This window comes from Triticum aestivum, chromosome 7A (assembly GCF_018294505.1).
Source record: "Triticum aestivum cultivar Chinese Spring chromosome 7A, IWGSC CS RefSeq v2.1, whole genome shotgun sequence".
Classification (NCBI taxonomy): domain Eukaryota; kingdom Viridiplantae; phylum Streptophyta; class Magnoliopsida; order Poales; family Poaceae; genus Triticum; species Triticum aestivum.
In genome coordinates this window covers 729,928,518-729,943,895 of record NC_057812.1, presented here as the reverse complement: position 1 = coordinate 729,943,895, position 15,378 = coordinate 729,928,518, and positions in this window count along the sequence as shown.

Below are 15,378 nucleotides of genomic sequence, written 5' to 3'. Positions count from 1 at the left end.
GATTCTAGGTTGAAAGCCATAGTAATGCTCCACAAGTATTCTGATGATGCTTTGATCTAGAATATCACTGTAGTTACATGCTAAAAAAATGAAATCCCTTTGTAATAGATGAGTTTTCGTCCGGAACCCTGATACTTCGAAAGAGATTGTCCAGTTTGTACACGAAGTGCATCCAGTTTTTACGTAACCCTCTCAACTTTTTATCACATGCTATGTAGGTGGAATTATGATACCATGCCAAGTTTCAACATTTTCAGAGTTCATTTGTAGTGCGCAATTTCAGGATCGTTTGGCTAAAAAATCAATAGATGCACGAAAAAAAGGAAATGAAGACAAGAAAGGGTTGAAAATTGATGATATGGCTTTGAATTGTGCATATTAAACGTACAAAGATTCTGGAGATTAAATAAGTTTTAAAAAATGAAATCCCTTGGTAATAGATGAGTTTTTGTCTGAAACTCTGATACTTCGAAAGAGATTGTCCAGTTTGTACACGAAGTGCATCTAGTTTTTGAGGTAATCCTCTCAACTTTTTTGCACATGCTATGTTGGTGAAATTATGATACCATGCCAAGTTTCAATCTTTTTAGAGTTCATTTGTAGTGCTTATCTATTTCAGGATCATTTAACTAAAGAAATCATTAAATACTTGAAAAATAGCAAATGAAGTCACAAAAGAGTTGAAAATTGATGATGTGGCTTTGAATGGTGCATATTAAACGTACAAAAACTCTGGAGTTAAAATAAGTTTTAAAAAATGAAATCCCTTTGTAATATATGAGTTCATCTCTCTCTCTCTCTCTCTCTCTCTCTCTCTCTCTTTCTCCCTAAAACAAACTTACTTAATCGATTGTTCATGGTACCAGCTACTACCTGGGACTGTATCAGCTATTCCACATATATCATGTATGTATGCGTTTGTGAGATATGTGTTTTTTCTCAGGTATATGCATTTATTTTTCATTTGCTAGATGGGATGCATATCATGCATGTGTGTGAGATCACTTGGTTGTGAAGTAACCCTGACATGCACATCCAATGTGTTGTATTTCTGTTATAAAATCCATTAAGAATCTATGGTTATATATAGTCTTTGATAGAATGCTGAACATCTTATGACTATGATATTTTTTTAACATATCTCTACTTTCACTAGCGCCAAAGCCATTGCTTGATTTTTATAAAATAATCAAACCATACTGCAAATTTGTATATATGGTACAGGAAGCAAAAGTACAAGCCTTTTGGGATATGTTGTACCATATTTTTCTCATTTTAACTAACAAATTTTCTTAATGTATATTCAGTCAATGTACTAATTGATTTTATTATTAAAATGATTACCCCATTGATTCTAATTCTAACGGCTGAGATTAAAAGATCAAAAGGTTATCTAAAATATATAGCACGTACAACATTTCCCATCATTGACACATGCATGTTTAGTCCAGGATGGATACATACAAAATTGGACCTATTGGAAAGGAAAACATATATGAAGCTATAATAAAAAAGACTCAAATATTTCAAATAAAGAATTTGTACTCGAAACCATTTTTATACGGTAAAAAGGTCATAAAACTAGCACGCTAAAATAAAAAAAGAAGAAAATTAAACAAATTAACTGTGTGTTTCAGTGGCGGACGGAAAGAAGTACGCGCCACTGACGATTACTACTTGTTGTCAGCAATGTTTTGTTGCCCGACACTAGAAATGTTGCGAAACGGCTAACCCGGGATCAAAGAATCGGTGGTGGGCGGCAACTCCCGTTCACCACTGGTTTGTAAATTTTAGTGGCAAGTACATTTTTTTACTTGCCACTGCTGATAGGGCGAAATATCAGTGCAGGGGCATAGACTATGCCCGTCACTAATGTGACGACACTTATAGTTCCTTCTCCAGTAGTGTAAAAATCCTAGGAATACCATGTTGCTATTTTTAGAGAACCACCTAGTGTATGTTGTTAAACATTTTGTGACGGCTTCTCTGGTTGATATCAGTACATTACTGATCCATGTACTTGTTGCGGAACGTTGCAGAAAACAAAAATTTTCCTACGGTTTCACCAAGATCCATCTATGAGTTCATCTAGCAACGAGTGATTGGATTGCATCTACATACCTTTGTAGATTACGCGCGGAAGCGTTCAAAGAACGGGGATGAGGAAGTCGTACTCGACGTGATCCAAATCACCGGAGATCCTAGCGTCGAACGGACGGCACCTCCGCGTTCAACACACGTACGGTCAGCGTGACGTCTCCTTCTTCTTGATCCAGCAAGGGGAAGGAGAGGTTGAGGAATATGGCTCCAGCAGCAGCACGACGGCGTGGTAGTGATGGAGCCGCAGTACTCCGGCAGGGCTTCGCCAAGCTCTATGGAGGAGGAGGAGCTGTTGGAGAGGGAGAGGGAGGCACCAAAGGCAAAGGTCAGAGACCCTCCCTTGGCCCCCACTATATATAGGGGGCCTAGGGGGGCGCCGGCCCTAGGAGATGCAATCTCCTAGGGGGGGCGGCGGCCAAGGGGTGAGGGGCTTGCCCCCCAAGCAAGGGGGCGCCCCCCCCTTAGGGTTTCCCCACCATAGGCGCATGGGCCCTAGGGGGAAGTGGCGCCCCAGCCCACTTTGGGCTGGATCCCTTCCCACTTCAGCCCATGGGGCCCTCCGGGACAGGTGGCCCCACCCGGTGGACCCCCGGGACCCTTCCGGTGGTCCCGGTACAATACCGGTGACCCCGAAACTTGTCCCGATGGCCGAAATAGCACTTCCTATATGTAATTCTTTACCTCCGGACCATTCCGAAACTCCTCGTGACGTCCGGGATCTCATCCGGGACTCTGAACAACATTCGGGTTACTGCATATACATATCCCTACAACCCTAGCGTCACCGAACCTTAAGTGTGTAGACCCTACGGGTGCGGGAGACATGTAGACATGACCGAGATCGCTCTCCGGTCAATAACCAACAGCGGGATCTGGATACCCATGTTGGCTCCCACATGCTCCTCGATGATCTCATCGGATGAACCACGATGTCGAGGATTCAAGCAACCCCGTATACAATTCCCTTTGTCAATCGGTATGTTACTTGCCCGAGATTCGATCGTTGGTATCCCAATACCTCGTTCAATCTCGTTACCGGCAAGTCACTTTACTCGTACCGTAATGCATGATCCCGTGACCAGACACTTGGTCACTTTGAGCTCATAATGATGATGCATTACCGAGTGGGCCCAGTGATACCTCTCCGTCATACGGAGTGACAAATCCCAGTCTTGATCCGTGTCAACCCAACAGACATTTTCGGAGATACCCGTAGTATACCTTTATAGTCACCCAGTTACGTTGTGACGTTTGGTATACCCAAAGCACTCCTACGGTATCCGGGAGTTACACGATCTCATGGTCTAAGGAAAGGATACTTGACATTGGAAAACTCTAGCAAACGAACTATACGATCTTGTGCTATGTTTAGGATTGGGTCTTGTCCATCACATCATTCTCCTAATGATGTGATCTCGTTATCAACAACATCCAATTTCCATAGTCAGGAAATCATGACTATCTGTTGATCAACAAGCTAGTCAACTAGAGGCTTACTAGGGACATGTTGGTGTCTATTATTCACACATGTAATACGATTTCCGGATAACACAATTATAGCATGAATAAAGACAATTATCATGAACAAGGAAATATAATAATAATGCTTTTATTATTGCCTCTAGGGCATATTTCCAACAGTACTCAGATGACACGTGTACAGAATTGCTAGGGAGGCTGCCGACTGATTAAGAAGATCATATCAAGATAGAATGTATAGTGTTTAATCTAGTCTAAAGTGGTAGTAGGATGATTATTTTGGTACATAGATTATTTTTTGTTACTAATACAGGGCTATAATAGAACATTATTTTTGTGTGATTCTTTTTGTTCCCTGGCAGTGGATATAGATGTATCTTTGATAGTGCATTTGTATATAAAGGTAGCAATTAAATGCATGAAATTAATCCGTGCTGCAGGGCATGCAGTCCCAACCTCGCCTTGTTTCAATATTTTGTACAGTATTACTTGTGTACTTACTTGGTATGTATAACAACAACAAAAATAGCACGCTATTTCGACGTTATAGCGTCGCTATAGCATATCTGAAAAGGTCACATTATCTTTTAATAAATTTGCTCGCTACGGTGGTATTTGCGCTATAACATGTTATTTTTGATGCTAAAGAAAATCGTTGTAGAGTTTTGGCGAGTACCATAGAGTAGCCCATCAGGCATCACTGCATCGCATCGGTCCAACTCACTCTCACTCTCTCTAAGACACAAAAGCAACACATACAGCCTAAGCTAGCCAACTTCTCATCAATTTCACCAGGTCGTGGCTGGGAGTGGCGACAATGGCGGGCATTTCTGTGACTCAACAACAGAGACGGTGGCGGTAGTTCGTGAGCGGCAGCAGCTTCTCTCCCCCCCGCCCCCCTCCCCCCTCCAAGTAGCAGCGCCGGCCACGGTTCCATCTCCAACAATACATGGTCGATGTCAACCGCGTTGACGACGCTTGCAAGTCAGCCACCGATGCTTCTCTATTTAATTAGAAGTGTTCCGTTTCCTTACAAATGAAGAGTATACATGCCTTCAGCCTAGCTCTTGTGTGCTTCTTTGTGTAATCTGGAGTGTCCCTTTCCTTACAATTATGGAAGCCTCGAGTTTTTGGATATATTTGACAGTTTTATGCAGAATGCTATCTTCGAATATAGCACACTATTACTTGTATAGCATTTCGATAATGGCAGCGCTAAATCTTAAATGACGCTATTTTTCCATTGACGTATAACCATTTGCTCTGACGGTTTCCAGCAGACTACGAGCACTATATCAACATCGAATGTATAGTGTTAAATCTAGTCTAAAGTAGGAGTAAAGATGATTATTTTGGTAAGTATACATTTTTTTTCTATTTCTTTCCTTAGCTACTGTACGATAGAAGGATATATTTTCTGCCATTTTTTCCCTGGCGCGCAGTTAATATATAGGTCTATGTTTGTAATGCATTTATAGGCCAGGCTAGTAATTAAATGTAGCAAATTAATACGTACTCTGGCGCGCGCGGCCCGACCTTGCCGCGTTTCTGGAAAATATACGGTATTAATGCCGAGCAATAAATGCCGCGCGAGCCTCGTTTCCTTCCAATCTCCGTCATTCGCTTCTCCTCCTGCTGCCTCCTCGCACTTGTCTTCTCCCACGCATCACCGAAGAACCATCGACCTAATGGCCGACGCCGGCGTTGTCAACGCCCTGCCCTCTGCGAACGACGCCCAGGAGCACCCCGTCGCCGCGCCGGCCCCCGCCCCCGTTGCTGACGATGGGAAACGGAAGGCACCCGCCGCCAACGACGACGAAGGAAAAGGCAAGTTGCAACCCTGGGAGGGGCGCCCGTGCGTGGTGCTTGCCCTCGGGGCGGCGACGGCGCCGGTGGAACCCAAGCCCAAGAGACGCCGCCAGGCCAACCGCGCCCCTGCACCGGCCGCCAACAGAGAGCGGTTGGAGTCCCGAGAGGCCCACGTCGCGGCGCATGCGCTCCCGACGACGCCGGTGGCCCCGCCTGTCTCCGAGAACCACCCGGTGAGTCGCCTCCTCTCCCTTGCTGAATCCTGCACCGTGCGTGGTCCTCCTACCTGGCGGTACTACGTACTCCAGCTCTCCGTCCGCTAGCTAGCCGGCGACCTGATTTGGAAGTAATTAACCATCCACTAATGATTTAGCACTAATGATCCCGCTGGTTATGTTGATTACTACAGTTGTCCTTAATGAATTTCCTGATGTGTATGTATTCTTGGCTTGTCTAATCGCTTGCAATTTGATCTTGATGCTAAGCAGCCGGGCAACATTCCGCGGAGGCACGCCGGGTATAGACATACATCGGGGTGCGATGCATGCGAGTTAGGTATGTACTTCATACTGTTACTTGATTTCTTTATTTGTTCGCCAAGCGCACACGAGTATCCTCGTGACCGGGGTTTGCCTCCAATTGGCACATACTATTAGTAGATTGTTTGCTTTACCAATATAGTACTAGCTAGTGTGTGTCTTCTTTTTTTTCAAGAAAAAACTTCCGGACTATTCATTAACTGTCTATATGCATCCCTCGCCCTTTGGTTCAAGTAAACAGGCCGTTTTTGTCGTTCGTTAGATGTCTCGTTCGGAGGAATGTGATCCGAGGGACAAGGTGCCATGCAATGTTAAGTAAACTACTCCACGTGGAGAAGAGAGAGGCTGTACCATGCGTGGAGGTGGAGGCGTGAGACAACGACGACGTGGAGGATCCGGCCCCGCTCCGTTGCTCTGCTGCTCCGACCAGATCCGCCGCTCCGCTGCTCCAGATCCGCTCGGGCGCCGCTCCACATCCACGCCCCAGTAGCCTAGATCCAGCTTTGGCGCCTCTACACATCCACGCCTCCGTCGCAGAGAACCTCATCGCCGGCGCAAAAGGAATAATTTGTTTGACCTACAGGGTGTGGGTGAAGGCGGGGTGGTGGGAAGAAAGGCATGGAAGAGGCCGGCGACGGGGAGAGGAAGAGGCCGGCGATGAGGAGACGGAAAAGACGGCCACGAGGAAAGGGAGTGACTGGCCACGGAGAGGAGAGGGAGAGGCGATGGGGGAAGGGGATTCTGGAGGAAGAGCGAGGGAGCGAGTAGATCAGGTGGGATGGTAAAATTGTAAAGTGAGAAAATTTTTGTAACGTGGTAGAATTTGAACTAGGTTTGCCCAGCGACAAGTATTTATGTGCAGAGTAAGTAGCAGTCAATCCCTGAAAGTACTATGCATAAGACATTTTGTCATCCGATTATTGTCAAATACTTAATCCAACGTATGAGCTGCAATTTCCGATAAGCATGGATGGCCCTATAACTATTTAATTTCTAGCTAGCGTGATACCAAAATCGTAAGAAAGTAGTCGTGTGCATAGCACGGTTCAACGAGCTGTCTCGTTTGAAAGTTAGAACTACCCGTACGTTTTTCCCCATTAATTAAATTTTTGTATAAGGATACCAATCAATTAAAAAGATAGAATTACATACTTTGGGATGTAGACGCCTTATTATAACGATTTGAAGTCTGATGCTTACCGTGTGAACAGTCTGATCTGCCTCGTCATCCCTTCGCGCTGCTTGCGATTAAGGTGGGCAAATACCTAGTGTATCGCTTGCGATGGGAGAGAGAGAGAGACCTGCTTGGGTTATGTTCAGCCCAAAGCCCCTGATAGTCATTATCCCTTTACTCAACAAGATCACACCGCCGCAACTTTCAAGCAGCGACCACGCGGCCAGGCCCACACTGCCGGTGATACGATCGTAATTCGTAAATATCCCGCCTGTAGCTAAATAGGCAATGCTCTAAATCACATAGGTCTTCGATTTTTCTTACTCGTATGCTGTTCAGAATCACAGATTGATGCCTGCTTGACAACAGTCAGCAGCATGAGAGAGCATGGGGTCACGCGCTCAGGGTCGTGCCATCCATGTCGACTGGAGGGGAGGAGGGGAACAAACGTTGGGAAAGAGAAGACGTGGGGAGAAAAAAAACGTGCAGTTGACGAAGTGTGTGAATGCATAATGGCGACCTAAACAGCAAATCACGTAACGATCCAACGCTCAGCATGCGTGGGATTGGCCAATCAGGATCATCTCCCAATTACTTTGGTCCGTTATAGGCAGGCCATTACCTTTCTTATGGAAAAAATATCAAAATGTTCTTTGCATCTTTGTTATGATTGAGCAACCTTGTGAACTTGCCCAAATCTCACTACTCAGCTAACACGCTCCCCAACTAGCATGGTCCCAACTCATTGCTTGAAAAGAGTGATTTTTCTAATTTTGTACTTTCCACTATGGGAAGCAATCCTTCTAGCAATTTTAAATAGATGCACTACTAACTTTCGGAAAATAACAACTAGGTTTCAACTTTTTGGAATTTGAACTTCCACCTTTCATAAACTTTCAGCTTTCCAAATTTTAAACTACCAAAATTTTGGGAAATTTAAACTTTTGAGTCATTTAAACTTTCAAAATCTCTAATTTAACTTCCTAGTTTGAAATTTAAAAAATTTAAACTTTGTGTAATGTTGAACTAAGAAAATTATGGATAGCTTACAGAAGAAAAATGTTGAAAAATAAAAACACACACATTGGTGGGGCCAAATAGCAAAAAGTCAAGAGATGGGAATTAGGTTCCCGTCCCTCTCCCCTACTCATCCCGCACATGCAGATGCACTGTCTAGCGAATGGAATACTCAGTCCTCCCACTCCTTGACAAAACTTGTCCACTCCCTATGTCGGAACGCTTCGTGCTCATGCCGACCACGACCACGAGCGGATTCTGGAGGATGTAATTTCATTTGTATCATAGGAGGCTGCCATTGCCATCTTCTTCTATATGTTTGGTTACTATTGTGACATGCTACATTATTTTGCATTGAGCCATGATACTTTGCTTCGATGTTCGGAACACTTTTAAGGCATGTTTTAGTTATCTTGCTAGTGTGCCCGTTATTACCTACTAAATATTTTTCATGACATAATAAGTGTGAATCTAGATATGTTGTGTCGATAATATTTTGGTAGTTATGTGTTAACATGTGTCCTAACATTCTTCGTTATGTCCACATGACAATCAGTTCATTTGCCTTCCAGGCACGTCACGTCTGGTATGCTGTGCTACCTCAAATAGGCCCATTCTGCATGGTGCTTCGCACTCTATAGGGCCCGTCTCTCATGCCGCATACTTTGCTCTTCTCTATCCCTCCCTCTGCCCCTCCTCCTCTCCCATTCATGAAAAACATTATCTTGCAATAGCACTGGCACTACTCTAGAAAGCCATCCTATAAGGACGGGCCCAACAATGCCCATTAGTGAGTGGTTCATCGCCCATTCACTAATTTCTAGTTAGTGGAGAGTAACAAACCAGTTTTGTTCATACAATCATAGACATGACCTGTCAGCAATGTGTCCTTGTATGTGTCATCGCCATCCTCCTATGTCATTTATTATAGTGTTTGATATGGATCCATGGCCTCAATATCATGGTCGTTTAGCCTCTACTCCTGGATTATAATCTTCATGTGATTCATGGTGTGTTGTTCAGAGAAGGCATGGAATAGGGATCTTGACAAAGAAAAAGAAAACTAGGGAAGCACTAAAAGAATACTAGAATCAAGATATCTCTATGGAGAAGGATGGCCACCAGAAGGAACACCCTCGACCTGTAATCACTGACATGTGCGACTTGGTGTTCAATGCAAAAGTTGTCGTCGTCATCTAGGAGGCAAAGCAAGGTGGAATAGCAAGCTTCACCTCCTCGGCTAGCTCATGGAGCTGTTGGAGATGATGACCCGCTAGTTTCCACGGATTTGAGAACATTGAGGAGCTGGAGGGGTGGCTCAAGGTGGATTCTTCGGAGGTGTTATCTGTGGAGGAGAGAGAGAGAGAGAGAGAGAAGGGTATGATGTGGCGGGCAATCAACCTAGGGAGTGCACATGTATGCCTATGGAAATAGATCGAGTTAGACAAGTGTACTGGTGGCTAGATAAGGAATTAGTTTTACTACGAAGGTATTTTTTTCTTATCAGTCGGGGCTAGGCTTTTCTTGGGTCGGTGATCTCATGAAGGAGCAATGATGTAGGCACTCACATGATACATGTTTGGTCCATCACCGGTGTCCTCCGTCATCGATAACAATGCATCTGTGATGGGCCACATATTTGGCCCATCACTAGTACATATTTTCATTTAGTATGGATTGTCCATTCTAGTCACCATTGATGGCAATCCCATTGCCCATTATTGTCAAGTGCACTATTGATGGAGTTTTCTGTTTGGTTAGTGGTGCCCGATGATGAGATGGGTATAGTATAGTGTAGTGCACTATAGTTTCTTTGATATCATGAACAAGTTTTCCTATGCCTAGGGACATATCGATCATCCCTAGCCCGTATTCCTCTCGAATCTTGTTTTTATGAATAATTAAATCTAGAACTATGCCTTTATTTCATCAGTTCCATGCACTAAATACCTTAAATATTATCACTAATGTGACTACAACTACTTTATCGCAAAGACGATATGTTGGATATTGATTTGTATTCCTTACAAACATAAGTCTTATCATCGATATTATATGCGACCAAAGCTCTTACAATTGTGTCTTAGTGTGATTGACTACCTATCTCTCAACATGAGAGAGAGAGAGTTGGTATATTTCCTCATGTTCACTTTGGCCACTCAAGATGGAATTTCTAATCATTTCCCATAATTATTTTCATGTGTGGATTGTTTGAACTAGAGTTTCCATCTGGCCAACTTTGTGCAACATCAATGTCAAAGCTACTTCTTAGGGTACACGAGAAGACAACAGGTCAAGAATCATGTTGGCCCATGAGACAATATATCATTTATGTTGCTGGCCATGGGTGATGGCACCCTGGGTCATATGAGAGAAGTTGGGAGGGCATGTTTGGATTCCAAATGAGTTAAAGAGTTAGAATTGGATGACCGGCGAAAAGGGCCGAAATAACATGACTAAGTGGTGGAGGGACACAAGGTATGGAGGTCACCAACTGGATGAATGTGAATGGTGGCTATGTAACCGATCACGGGAGTTTGATCCTTCATGTAATTCAAACCCACATCCTAAATGGGCATTGGGCTTCATGCGGCTACTAATTCATGGTCAAGCTAAGTGATCTATGTTGCAAAGGTCGGAGGACATGGAGCGAATAGTTTTCAATATGGCTCCGCCACATTTAAATTAAGAGTTACAATATGCATGACAGAGAAGGTGATTTCTAGGTATCCTATCTAGTAAATCTCATAGAGATTGGAGACACCAAAAGGATAATTATTTGAGCATCAAATGGAGGACTTTAACATACATCAACTATCCTTCATATAATTCAAACCCACATCCTACATGGGAATTGGGATTCATTGCGGCTACTACTTCATGGTCAAGCTAACTGGTCTTTGTTGCAATGGCCGGAGGAAGATGACATGGAGTGAAAAGTTGTCAATGCCTTTGTATCAGATTCAATTGTCAAGAAACATATGACCTCACATGGGTCTGTTAATTGATTATGTCGTAGTTCACATTGATTATATATGCCACTATGTAATCTTCCTTTCACACTTTGTGTCCACCTTTTAGCGTGAAGACATTTGTTACTTCTCTAAACTAATATCGTTGTGTCCATTTGTTTGACCAAGATAATGGCAAGGGAACTAATATCCCTCTCTATATTTAGATGAACATAAGTGAATCCAAGATATCATTAACCTTCAATATTACCCGTAATTTTCGAACTAGGGGGTGAAGTTGCATCCACCCCCGTGCATCATCTATGGTCACATATGGTGTATTGCCTACTCTAAACAAAATGAGTATTTCATAATGACACGTGCCAGTGGGGACGGACGGTATGGCTTGTTATCTCCAGCAGAGACCACATGCCCTAATAATCGACATTATGAAATTACCTACCTTCTTTCTAAAGTCTAACCCAAGTCGGTGAAGATTCGACATTGAAATTCCACAATTCCAAGTAGTCAGTTTTAGATAATTGAATGTACCATATGTTGTAAATTTGATAATGACATGTACAAAAAAAGAGGATGGATTTGGCATTTCAGGTCAGGGAGACACGATAATCCCAGACAATCAGACATTGCAAACTTAACTGCCTCCATAGCTCCAAACCCAAATTGAAAGACGTGCAATTAAAATTCCTCCTCAATGTTATCTCTAGGTCCTTAACGTTTGGTACTAAAATGTGCCCCATATGTCGAATTTGATAATCACATGTACTAACGGGGAGAAGCGAGGTGGCACTTTGTGTCAAGGATAGACGATGTGCCCAAATAACTGTATTTGTACTAAGTGCCTCCATCGAGTCGAACACAAGTCAGCATAGATGTGCCAATTCAATTCCACCACTAGGATATCTCCATGTCATCTATATTACAAAACCAAATGTGCGCCCATATATTAACTTGCTATATTGAATGCATTTCGCTAAGGTTTTGTATACCCATTACTTTAAGGGCAACTCCCACATCAGCCTCCCTTATGGGAAGGATAACCATTTTGAATTTAGTGTCGAGTTTACCTTGCCAATTTCGACAACCAGAATCTGTGATGGATTCAAGCAACCAATTATAGTTGATATGTTATTTATGTCCATGTATATCTTGCCCAGTTGAATCTGAATTGGCTTCTTTGAGACACTCGTGCCGATATTATGAGTTTATAAGAAAGCTAATTATGTGCATTGGAATAAGCCGAACTCATGGCCTAAGAGATACTTGTACAACCAGTTGAGTTGGACCATTCAATGGGTATGTCATCTCTTGAATTCATGATGTTAACCGGTAGTTCCCTAAAAGCATTAACTTGTGAATAAGCTTGTACAATGTATTCCAACAAACCCCTCATGTCTAGGCTCTTCTGAAGCCTAGATGAGCCTAGTCCTGGGATTCATGTAGGATATTTATTAATAGTGCATTGAGTAGGTCCTGAAGTTGAGCCCTCTTTTCCTTGTACCGTATCAATTTCCCGCCACACTTCGTACCTTTGTCCGGTTTATTTTTTTCCCTTATATTCTGGGTGACAGATTGACAAAAGATTTAACCAACAAATTATAATTTATACGTAACAAAACTAATCGTTGGTAACTTCTTTCAAATATGAATCTATCAATAAATTTTTTATGACATATAAGTAAATTTAAAGCGGGTGTCGAATTGTCGCCAACAAAACTAATATCGTTGGTAACTTCTTTCAAATATGAATCTATCAATAAAATTTTTATGACATATAAGTAAATTTAAAGCGGGTGTCGAATTGTCGCCAGTATATTTAACGAGTCACCTCACATCCATCTTTTAGGGGCGTATAATGCCCTGGGTCGACAACAAACTTTATCATATGTACTTAAATTCTAATGGAAATTTATAATTGAGTAGCAATTTTGTATGTCAAAGATATTTCGCCAATGAAAATAAGGTCTCAAATGCTACTAGTTGGCCCTGATAAAATAAAATGGGCTAGGTAGGAATCTTGAACCAAAGCACACACAACCAATCGCTCAAGTTGTCTTTTTCCTCCCATGTTGGTTCCTCTGCTGTTTGACATTCGCAGTTACAAGGACAACATGTTATCTTCACACACCAAGTAGAGTGAGGGATCGAATCCACTAAAGCACCACATACCACCTTCGATATTCCAATTTGAATGTCCATATGGTACAGTGAGTTATCTCAGGGAAGATTACCATGTATCTTATACGTTAATAAATTGGTTATCATGCCTACAAGGACAAAAGACTATTTCTTCAGAGAAAATTATTCTGACAATCTGTTGTCCTTTTGTGTAAAAAACAATATTTGTCTTTGCTATGTTACAAGCAGTTTGAAATATATATATATATATATATATATATATATATATATATATATATATATATATATATATATATATATATATATTGAAGAAGTGTTAGCAATCAGCTACTGATAGGTGCAACTTTTTCCTTTTTCTTAGGGGATTTTTATTATTGCCTTATCAATCATTTTATTCATGCCATAACTGGAAAATCTTGGGACAAGAATTGTTGACCTTTCTGGTTGCTGCCAGTCGATATGTTTTCACATTGGAGATCACATAGGCATAGTAATGTTTTCTTATAGGGCCGGAATATATTGTTCCAACTCTGCACTTGCACTTAGTTGTCCATCTAAATTTGGTGTCCTCCTTAGTTTATGTTTGTTTTGGATGCATTTATCTCAGAGCTAAGGTATACTCCATTAGCTAAGTTTAATCATAGACTGACATACTTACCATGTTATGCAAATTAGTAAGCTCTGTACTTACCAAAATGAAGTCACAGAAGCTGACACTGTAAAATACACATCATGTGGTACGCCACAAACCCAAGGGTATCATTTTTTCCAACTTTTGAGCCATGCTACGACATGTTCATCTTAGAATTATCTAATACGTCTAGCGAGGTTATTTCAATAGCTTGGTAGTACGAGTGTTTGATTGCTAGGGGTAGGACTAGGTATCACTTTGTAGCGGCTGGGCGTACAGGTGGGGAAACTAGTCATGTTTTTCTTTTATGAAAAGTTTGTTCATATCTACGACATCTTTACTTTTTTTGATGTAAAGTGTTGTAGTATTTCATCTCATCTGACATTGAACTATACTTGCAGAGCAAGCGCACGGTGGAAGACACTACATTAAGGCAAGAGGAAGGCCCAGACCACGCCGCGCTCCTCGTTGCGAGCTTGAGTTTGGAAGGTGGTGATTGATCTAAAGGTTAAGGTGTTAGCCATGGATACTGAATAAGGAGTCTGCCGAACAATTAGTAATAATATGGATAAAACATTGCCATGATTGCAATAGCATTAGAAAACATGATGTTGACATTTTGATGTCCATTGCTGTTCTCGTTATGTTTCTCGTGGTGGCTTGCTGATTCGCAGTTTTGCACTTGAAACTATTGTTTTGTTTTGGTAAATGCTGTGTGTCAATGCTCCTGCAGGTTTGCAATTGATTAAGTTCTGCACTGAATGTGTTATTGCTTGAAACTTGAGGGTTGGAAGTTGCGAACTTGCAATGTAAATTTGCAATTCAGTGCAGAACTTAATCAACGCTTTCAAAGACCATTCGACGTAGGACGTCACTTATTCAGGACCAAGTCCTGAACTCATGTTAGGTACGTCTGAAGTTTCTTCTGATGTTGGGTGACCACTGCATATTCTTCTTCCAAAGTTGTATGTCCCCATAAGCGACGTCTACACTCGTTCCCATCATATACTCAAACATCTGCGAACGTGAGAGGTTGGATGGGAGGACGGCGACGAAGGCAGCACAGACTCAATTCATGCAAATTAGGATGTACTTGATCAAGCATGCAGGATTGCTCATTACTATTTGTAAGTGAAGCGTACGTCCCAAGACGTACGTTCGTATCTGCTACCGATGAGATGAAGAACATGTGATCCAATGCTGTGGTCAGTGTCGTTTGTTTCCTGCTGCACCTAAAAGAGCCTCGCCACCAACCTAGAGAGCATCTCAGTTCCCTTTGTGCTAGTCTGGCCACTCATATACATTTTTTACATATTACATGGTACATATTAGTTCCTTTTTAGGAGTTTGTGGAATTTTTTTATGCATTTAATGTTTTTAAAGTTGAAGTATCTAGAAATGCACTCAATGCTGTAAATATAGCAAACGGCCCTGACAAAACCCAAATTTTACATGTCATGTGTAATAGTGTGTGTTGAGTGTAGAAAAACATTACAAACCAACTAGCAAAGCAGCAAT